Source organism: Nelusetta ayraudi, unplaced genomic scaffold, assembly GCF_046127955.1.
Source record: "Nelusetta ayraudi isolate G7.1 ecotype Tasmania unplaced genomic scaffold, CSIRO-AGI_Nayr_v1 ptg000019l, whole genome shotgun sequence".
NCBI classification, from domain to species: domain Eukaryota; kingdom Metazoa; phylum Chordata; class Actinopteri; order Tetraodontiformes; family Monacanthidae; genus Nelusetta; species Nelusetta ayraudi.
The window spans coordinates 3,625,559-3,634,732 of record NW_027466069.1 but is presented as its reverse complement, the minus strand read 5'-3'; positions in this window follow the sequence as shown (position 1 = coordinate 3,634,732).

Genomic DNA, 9,174 nt, shown 5'->3' with positions numbered 1-9,174 from the left:
CATCCTAAGATGCTAAAAAAAAACATCAGGGGTGGAGGGCCGACTTCAGCTGGAAGCTAATTCAACTCCAGCAGAGTTCTGGCTGTGCAGTACTCTGCAGCCAACTGGGCCTCATGAAATGCTAATGAGAGCGCTCTCTGCCGTCGGCTGACAAGGAGATACACGCTGCGAGCGGAGCTTTGCCCCGGCAGCACAACCCTGATTGGCTGCTCGTTGCGTTGCGTTGTGTCGAGACAATCATGCTGCGAAAAGCACACCCTCGGTGGTTCGACTTTGTCTTTCTGGCTCAGTGTGCACGAGAAGAGGGAAGAAAACCAGCACTCAGACCTAAAGAGAAGTGCTGCAGCTTCTGCTGACACCAGGTGCAGCGGCGGCTGCGCTGACAAGGATAAGAGCCAAGCGCCCGAGTTCCTCTGTGATCCATATTTGACGGCTTCAAAAAAAAAAATCAAAGTAAAGGTGAATAAATTTATCATCGCCTGTCTATTTGTCTATTCAACTAACACAAGAGAGCCAAAGTGCCTTTGCTGCCTTGTCTGTGAGAAGGCACCTTATGTCTCCAGTTCCCTGGCAAAAAAAGGAAAAAGAAAAGAAAAGATAAAAACATTGAGCCCTGCTTACGACCTCGGCTCTCCGGTGGCTTTGGTGTGTGTTAATATTTCACTGCCTGCATGTGCGATGGAGCTGAGCAAAACCATCAAAGTGGCACAGAGTGTTTCCCTAAAGGATCGGCAGACGGAAGAGATGAAGAGGAATCAGACAGAAACCTCTCGTATCGCCATGGAGATGATGTATAGAGGTCACACTGAAGGATTCCTTCAAACCATCCACCCGTCCATCCATCAGGATCATGTCAGTGCTGGAGTCCTGTCCCTGTTGCCTTCAGGTGAAGCCGGAGTTACAACAGCGGACAAGACACCAGTTCCTTGCAGGACCGTACAGAGTTACACAACCTCTTGCACGCCCACAGACACACCAGAGCTTGTGAACCTGCAGGTCTTTTGACTGTGGGTGGGAGGAGCCAGAGCACCTGGAGAGAAGAGTTGGACCAACAACCTTCTTGGAGAACAGAAGCGCTGTCCAGCAATCCACAGCAAGCAAGCAAGCAAGAAAATTCATCCTTTCAACACCTTTTTTTTTCTAACTGTGTGACACACAAGGTTAGTTGTTTTGTGCAAATCATTTACCTCCCCTCTATGTTGTCAGCTGAAGTGGCAACGCATGTTGGTGTTGACCAACAGCAGAGGGACCGGACGTGAAAAATGAACCCTTCAATTCCTGAAATGCAACTAATTCAATAACAACGTGCTGCTCCAGCTGCAGGCTAATCTACACGTGTAAACAAACAACTTGGCAAATGACACTCAGTGAGGGTTAACCACTTTATCGCTGATTTTGCACTTATCTCCATTCCTGCCTCCTCCTGCGTATCGCGCACTGTTTGTTAATGACCGTTTGCGCCCAAACACGCGCGCCTGATGATGATGGCTGCTGCGGCCGCCCGCTCCTCCTCACAGAGCGCCGGCGACTGCCCTGATGAATGAACCCACCTTCGGCGGCTACTGGTGCTTCCGTGCCGTGAAACTGCTGAGTAGTCGCGCTGACCCCCGCAGCTTGAGGTCAGCCTTTACGTGTTAAATGAGACAAGCGGTAACGAGGACAAATGAAGCCTCGGCGTTCTGCTCCGTTATTGGAAATAGCTCCTCCGCCACGGCGTGTTCACCACCCTCAGCAGGACCAGACGTAGCGCAGCACTCACAGTCATTTGCTGAAGGCCCCGAGACAAAGCGATTGTCTCACTGACATCGACTTATTAGCTTTGGAGTTACACAGTGGCTTTTAAACGCTTGCTTAAGGCTTAAATTTCTTTCTCCTGTCATTTTCTATGTAAACTGCTAAGCTAATCCAAGACAGGTAATGTAGATTTCAGCACCCTGCTAGATAATAACGTCATGGAAAATAAATGGATGGATACTTAATGTTAATTTTTTGTTTTGTTGTTATGCTGTCTTTTATTTATAGGTAACTGCTACCATGCTGCAGTTTTCCTGCACCAATCAATCACCAGTCTGTCAATATATCAATAAAGACACTTTCCATCGTCCGTCCATCATCCATCATCCATCTATCCCTGGACTCTGGGCAGTACAAGTCTTTCTGTTTCTGTCTTGTGCTAATTGACGCATCACCAGAAACCAGCTGATTCACCACTGGAGTCATTTCTTTGCACTGCTAAATAAAACTAACAGCAGCTGTTAAAAGCTGCAGCCAAAGCCAATAAACACTGAATAAATTCTTGACATATTGAGTCAAAAGGAAGCCACGCTCATAAAAAAAAAAAAAGGACAAAAAAAGGACAAAAAAAGGAAAAAGAGTGCCCAGAGAGCTAAATCATCAACTAGTCTCCTCACAAGCCTGATATGGAATATGTTGCTTATGGGAGTTTGGACTGCATGTTTCCTGATCTACCTGATAAAACAGATTACATCAAAACTCCTCAGGGGCTACAGTCCACCCCCTCCCCCAAAACCACTCCCCTACCTCCCTGACCTCCTCTGCGTCAGATCAAACCTTTAAAAACGATTGTCTCAGCCGTTTCCAGCCCCCAACATGACACTGATTGACCTCGGTTTACGCCGACTGTAACGCGATACTCAGCAGGTTTCTGAATACATGCTTGTGGTTGAGGAGCCGGGAGCAACCGTCAGCCGTTTTTAACTTTTATGCGTCGTTGCCCGTGCCCGCCGCCTCTCATGAATGGAGAGATCAGCGCTCATAAATGAGAATCTCCCTCGACTGATTCACAAACAAGTCGTGAGAACTCGAGGGGGGGGGGGGGGAATGCGGTTTCAGCAGTGTGCTAGAAATTATGATAAATGGCTGAACAATTTTTGTTTGCAAAAAAAGTATTGAACAAATGGTGTTGCAACTCTAAAAGACCCCTTGAACAAGGTGGTAGCATGGTGCTAGTACCATGCTAACACATTAAGTTGGTGGTTGTCTGAACTAAGTGCAAGGCTTCAGGACTAGGAAACGTCTGCGAAGAGATGAAATAGTTTTGGGTTGGAGTAGATGAAGCGAGCTAAAAAAAAAAAAAAAAAAAAGGAAGACAGTAGGAACGGCAGCAGCATCCTGTGGGGAGGAGAGGCTGATGGAGTCAGAATGAAAGGGCCTTTCATGTCAGCCCAACTGGATCTGCATGAAGAGTTTTGACTGTTTTGTTATCACGCTATGTGAATCACCAATTTTGGAGCTAATAACTGGAGCACAATAAAAAAGTGGGTCAGCCAAAAGGTAATTTGGAGCCAACTGAGCTTTAACACGTTTTTTTTTTGTTTTTTTTATTTGTCAACCACTTCTATTACCTAAAACAAAGAGGAAAAACAAAACAATCCTCAGAGGCAAAGAGGCATAAAAAGAAAAGGGGAGGAAAAGAAAATGTGTTTTCGTCTAAAGACAAATGTCCTGCTTTCAGTCTGGAAGTTTAGTTCAGTCTGAAAACGAATTAAATATTTTGGCTGAAATGCCTCTAAGTTGAGTTAAATGTCTTTTAGGATCTCATTTATGATCTCATCTCATATGCGGCGACCCAACACTCCGCTCCGGAATGTGCTGTAAAGCGTCCTGGGATCGATTGTACATGACTATGTAAATGAAGACTGCGGAGGCGGCGCATCGATTGTCTTGCAGCGCTGCGTACAGCTGCCATTTAATTTACTGCGAATCCATTGTCGCAGGTGCATGGTAGGAGGACTGGAGGGGCTCCGCTGTCGTGCTGTGTCACTTCGGAGGCAGCTAACGAGGTAGCTGTTAGCCAAAGGTTTGACTGACACCTGGATTCAATCTGCTGGTGGGGGAAGACAGTCACTCATGGCCCCAGGGGCGCATGGGTGTGCGTGTGCGTGTGCGTGTGCGTGTGCGTGTGTGTTTACGTTTGCGTTTGTGTGTGTGTGTGTGTGTGTGTGTGTGTGTGTGTGTGTGTGTGTGTGTGTGTGTGTGTGTGTGTGTGTGTGATCTCTTTACCTGCTAAAACAGCCACCTTAGAGACCCCCAGCTAAAGTCCTCTTTAAGTAATTTATTCATCCTATGGTGAACATTTAAAGGACTAAATAAATGTTGGGTCTTGATAAAATGTGAAATAATCACATTATAGATGTAAACACAAGCTCGACTATGCCTTACGGTCCATCTCCTTAATAAAGTTTTACCCAAATCAGTTCTGCAAGTGGACTTCTCGCTGAAGATACTGAAGTCTATTCCTGGACTCACAAATTAAGTTTTTAATTTCCTGAAGGTTTCTTAGAATGTTAAAGGTGGACCAAGCAAAAGTAGTAAGAGTTCATAATTAGCTTATAACGTTGATTTATAACTTTATCCCTTGGATGAAGTTGTGGAAATCAGCCATTTGTGAGGTCACAAAAGGCACTTGCTTTAGTTTTACTTTTAACAAAGATCTCCGTCTCTATCCTGTCAGCAAACTCCCGGAAATGAGAAGTCCGTTATCTTCTTTCACTTGGCCTACCTTCAGTGAGTATGTCCAGAAACCCCCTTTGTGATGTCACAAAGAGCGCTGACAGCTCTGCCGTGTTGACAAGAGCACTTCAAGCCCGATGTTTATCTGGCTTTTGAGAACTGCCCTATTTGCCTTCATCAGTCACCTTCCAAACACATTGAAGGTCCAACAAAGTTTCAGTTTTATCGGGAAGGTTTTTTTTTTCCAGATGGCTGCAAACAGAAGGCTAAATGTACTGGTTTCTGTAGATCTTGGGGGTTTGACTGAAGTGCTGGATGAAAATGAACATATGAGAATGAACAGAACATGGAAATTAAATTGTGGTGGATTGGAGCTTTTCTCTTTCTCCTTCCCACAACTTGGGAGTGCAGTCGGATGCACCTTTTGAAAAATATATGAGTACACTCAAAGAATACAACAAGTAAAGTGAAAGAGTGTGTACAAGTACAAGGAGAGTGTACGTTCTCCAAAAGCTAAATGTGTTTTATGGCATTGTAAATTAGGTCAAAGAATGTGCTGCGTGAATTTAAAGATGTTGCTTTAAGAGGGTGGACTGGGGAGGGGGGTGACACACTGGGTGTGCCAGTGCTCATTAGCAGTGGAACAAACTGTTTTCCTGACATTTATTTACCTCAGCAGCCAGACTGTCAGACATCTAAAAAGCCTTCTTAGATGTGCCAGCTACTCCTTTCTAACCAACAACAGACATAAAACAACTCCGCAGCCGTTATCCAAAATATCAACTCCACCTTTTTTATTTTCTGTTCCACTCCCCACCACCAACAACAGTGATGGGGGGCTGCCAGCAATTATTTTCATTCATTCCGTGGCCTCCTGGAGTTAGGGAGCCGTGCAGGAGACGATAGAACGGCGCATTCCCTCTCTCCCTCTTCTGTGTGTGTGTGTGTGTGTGTGTGTGTGTGTGTGTGTGTGTGTGTGTGTGTGTGTGTGTGTGTGTGTGTGTGTGTGTGTGTGTGAAAGCCTGGCTCAACTGTAGGTGAGTGGGTATGCGGTCAAACCATGCACGTTGATACACTCCATGCGAGTGAGTGCCGTCTCTTTTAGGGTTTTACGTTCAATTATTCATGCCATCTTTTATTACGGTTTTCTGTACAGGCCACCACTGGCACGAACAGCTGCTTCCTGCAACTCCGTAACATCTGCGACCAGCAAAGGGCAAATGAAAGCAGACGTGCTCCGGGCAACCGGGGTGGCAAAACTCTGAGCCGCGGTTGCACGAGTGTCAGATATTGACTTTGCGTTATGTAAACACCTGGCGTGAACACCTTTCCACTTCTAGTTTGTGGCTTCTGCTTGCAGTGTTGTTGGGATTACTCCATAAAAGTAATCCAACTACTGATTACTGATTACTCCTTAAAAAGTAATCTAATGACTACTTTAACTACTTTGTTTCATAAGCAATAAATTACTAATTACTAATTACTTTAGTTAAAAATAAGGATAAAATGGTAGTTGAGAACGTTTTGTTTCCTGCACATAATCGACAAAGAACCACAATATTGTTTTATTTAGATGAGATGAACAAAAAATAATGTTTGTATTTCCAGCTACAAAAGCTACAAAACAATCGCTGTTTTTTCTTTTGCCGCTGCCATGCTTGTTTTGGTGCATCGTCGCATATAAGTGCAACATCATTGTTTTCTGGGGTTTTTTCTAAATTTCAGTAATTTTGTGGATAATAAAACATTTTTAGCTTGCTAAATATCTCAGAAAAGTAATGGAATCGTTACTTGATAAAGCAATTATGATATAATTACCCGTTTTGCCAGAGTAATCCCATTACATTACTCTGTTACTAAAAAAGTAGTTTAATTACAGTAGTGGATTACTGAGTAATAGATTACTCACCAACAACTCGTCCACTTCAATCCAAGGCCTGAAATTACCAGCCGTTCAACCAGCGCCAGCTCATCTCGTCTATTGGTCTTTTTCAAGAATGCACCTTAGACAATATAAAGCATTTTCATTATTTTTTTATTATCATCATTATATGGCTCAAGAGAGAGTGGACAGTTTTCTTGAAAGCATCGTACTGATAACCCCCTCGACCCCTTTTTTGTTTTTTTTTTTGCATTCAAGAGCGATTAATTCTAAATGCAGAACAACTGCTGGGAGTCCTGATTCGTGATCCGCATGAAAAGATGTACAAGGAAAAAGTCAATGTGTCAAACTTAAAGGCAACTGAAAGCCTGTCATCACTCTACACGAATCTCTCCTCACTCGTGAGTGTGTGTGTGTGTGTGTGTGTGTGTGTGTGTGTGTGTGTGTGTGTGTGTGTGTGTGTGTGTGTGTGTGTGTGTGTGGGCGGAGGTGGCGGGGGGGATAAAAGACACGTCACGCAGCCAGATGTTCCCGTTGCTCTTACACTTCTGCTGTCACCGACAGTCAAGTGAGGATAGACGGCGCCCCGACGATTCTGTCTGTTTCAACCCCGGCGCCGAGGAGAAAATGTCGACTTGAAGATTTGTTTCAACCCCTTCGTGCACTTCTCCTGACGCAGCTTCAACCCCCTCTCCTCCCATCGCCCCACCAGCAGAGGATGGATATTGGCTGGTGCTTGAGCCGCGAGAGAAACATGAGAGGCATCACACGCAACATTGCACAAGTTCAATAGGATCCATTGAAACATATTTGCTCTGCCAGAGTAGCAAACATCACTTTAATCACCCACCCACACACACACACACACGCAAACACACTGCAAATTTTGTTTTTGCATTTTCTTTAACACCGCGGCAAAGAAGACAACACTTGATACCACATGGTATACATCATGCAGAATACCACAAAAGCCAGTTTAGGTGAGCAATGCTCTCCTAGTTCATCAGAATATCATTTGAATAAAACTGGTGGTCGGCTCCCCACCATTCACACCTGCTCTGATGACCTGAGATCAGTTTCTGAGCAAAGACACCGACTCCTGATGGTTCTCCACGGGGGGGCCGCTCCTCTCACACCTTCCTCATTAGCGCCGCGCTCCTTTACAGCTGTCAGCGCGATGACGACCTGGATTTTCATTCCAACCCCCTCCTCACCTTCGCCTCACCAGGAGGAGCTCAGAAGGACGTGGAACTCTCCAGGAGGACAATTAGACCCGTCTTTTCCTCCGCTCTGACAGCCAGCTGCGAGGCCCATCACCCACCCGCGCGTTCGTGCCGCAAATCTCCGGAAGCTCCCCGGTTAGCTGACTGCTAGCGTGCCGCGCCATTCGGCTCCCCGCTCCTGGAAATCTAATGAACTGAGCAAATCAAATCACATGTATGACGGAATCAAGCGGCGCTATTTAGCGGGCGTAGCACGTCAAGCGCTTAAAGCCTGAGCTCCTCCACCTCTCTGGTTGCGGAGGTCGTCGAGCGGGGGTCTTGGGTTGTGCCAATCACGCCGCTGTGCTGAGTGATTTATTTATTTTTTTAAATTTAAAGGCAGGTCACGACGACAAAGCCGCCACATCGCAAAGGAAGACATTGTGAAAAACCTGACGAGGGATGGCAGGGTGGGAGGGGGATGGAAGAGGGATCGGGGAGTCACTGGCGAGGCCGTGGAGGAGGGCCCGTGTCGTTCCCACCGGCTCGCTTTAGCGGCAACACGTTCTCAGCCCCCGGGGACTTCTTCAGCCTCTCACACGTAGCCATAAATATCTCGGCGGGAGGGCGTGCGCAGCAGCAGCGCCGCATCATCCCGGAGGGGATGTGAGGAATGAAGCCGCTGCCACTGCGTCTGACTGTACAAATCTGTCGCTGGAGATGGTTTACAATTGCTCTTGTTCGCAGAGAGGCTGGGAGGGAGAGACACAGTGGAAGTGAGAACCTTTCGGTATCACACTTAGAGGTTTGACAGATCACTCCGACTTCAAAGGGGGAATATATATTTATTTATATATATATTTATATATATATCTCCTGCCAGCACAAACTCAAGAAGGGATGAAGTCGGCTGCAGCTCGCTGAGGTCAGTGAGAGTGTACATGTGGGAATTTAAAGTTTTGCCTTTTAAAAAGCCGAATCACAGACTGTGGAGCCATCTGCCTGCTGCCGCTGTCTGACAAACACTGAAAAACAACACGGCAGATAAGACAACTCATCCTCTTGACCGCGGCAACCTCTCGCTGGAGCAAAGCAAACGCCGCTGCTATTGTTATTCTCATCACTTGACTTTTTTTTGGTGGTCTGCAGGAAGGGTGCTGAAGTGTTTCTGAAGAATCCTAACTGAAGTGTTTGCAATAACAGTGTGACATCCACTTCCACAAAATTCTTCAACATTTATAATTTATTAGAGGTATTAACAGTGTTTTAAGAAAGAAGACATAATTAACATAGCTGATCTAGTATTTGTGCGTGTTCACTAGTTAATGACAGGCAAACAGGTAAACAAACATCAAACCACAGATCCAAATAAACACAGTCCATCAAAGTCAATTTGAAAAAAAAAATGGCAGGTGATGATTTGTCACAACTCTTTAGTTTTCTTTCTTGGACTCAGAGCTAAACTAATCGCATGCCGACATTCCCCCCCCGCCCCCCCCTCCACCTTGGCTACATGACTGCTGCAATGCGCAATAATAACCTAAAGACATCCAGCTGTTGCAACTTATCGCAAAGCAGAAGGTGTGAATAATAACGGGGACTCCTGTGATTTCCCTG